Consider the following 1259-nt stretch of genomic DNA (forward strand, 5'->3'; position numbering starts at 1 on the left):
CTGCAAAGTGTGACGTAGGAGTGAGTAGAGAGTGGCCTAGAGGAGGGAAGTGGCATGGCCTAGAGCTGGCGGCTGGAGCGGGGGTTGGGGGGCAGAGAGCAAGCGGCCATAGAGCTGGATGACGCGAGTGGGGAACAATTGTCCAGGGGAGCATCGAGGTGTACAGCGAGCGGCTGAGGGGAGGAAGCGTCGAGGCCTGGAGCGAGTTGCCGACGGGGGAGAGCTCCAGCCTCAAAGTCTCCTATTCAGCCGCTTCCTCCAGCTGAGTGAGGGGCTGGATACCTGATGACGCTTTAGCGCACATGTGCGAAGATGGACCAAGCGCGGATATGCGATGATGTTGGCGCTGCGCAATGACATCATCCTCCACATGTGCCACTTAATCCTGGCAAGATGTAGCTGTGCCTATGCACAGCTTGGCACAGTCCGATGATGTCAGCGGGCCGCTCCATTGACAGGAATCACATTGTATCAGCAGTGCCCACATCCCATGAAAGAAAAAAAAGAGATTTACCACAATGGTAGCAGGGTGAGGGATTTCAGTTATGTGGAGAGATTGGAGAAGCTGGGGTTGTTCTCCTTGCAGCAGAGAAAATTCAGAAAAGATTTGACACATTTGTTCAAAGTCATGAAGTTCTTCAATAGTTTAAATCAGGAGAAACTGTTTCCAGTGGTAAAAGGGTCAGTAAGCAGAGGACACAGATATCAGGTGATTGGCAGAAGAACCGGAGGTGACATGAAGAACCATTGTTTACAAAGCAATGTGTTGTGATAAAGAAAGAAAAGACTTGAATTTATATAGCACCTTTCAAGACCACTGGACATATCAAAGCACTTTATAGACAATGAAATACTTTTGAAGTGTAATCACTGTTGTAATGTCAGAAATGCAGCAGTTAATACCCACAAACAGCAATGTGATAATGACCAACTGATCTGAGGGGCAAATATTGATCACAACACCAGGGAGAATTGCTCTTCACTTGTTTGAAATTGCAGCATGGGATCTTTTACATTCACCCAAACATGCAGACCAGGTCTTGGTTTAACATCACACCTGAAAGGCAGCACCTTCAACACCCTCAGTGCTGCACTGGAGTGTCAGCTGTGAAATCTGAACCCAGAAGCTTGTGATTTCGAGGTGAGTGTGACCAACTGAGCCACAGCTTTTACCTGAGTCTCAATCCTTCTACCAACAGTTTCTATCGGGTCTGTCACGACCCCTCATGATTGTGAACACCTCTATCAAATCTCCTCTC

The sequence above is a fragment of the Heterodontus francisci genome, unplaced genomic scaffold, assembly GCF_036365525.1.
Source record: "Heterodontus francisci isolate sHetFra1 unplaced genomic scaffold, sHetFra1.hap1 HAP1_SCAFFOLD_43, whole genome shotgun sequence".
NCBI lineage: Eukaryota > Metazoa > Chordata > Chondrichthyes > Heterodontiformes > Heterodontidae > Heterodontus > Heterodontus francisci.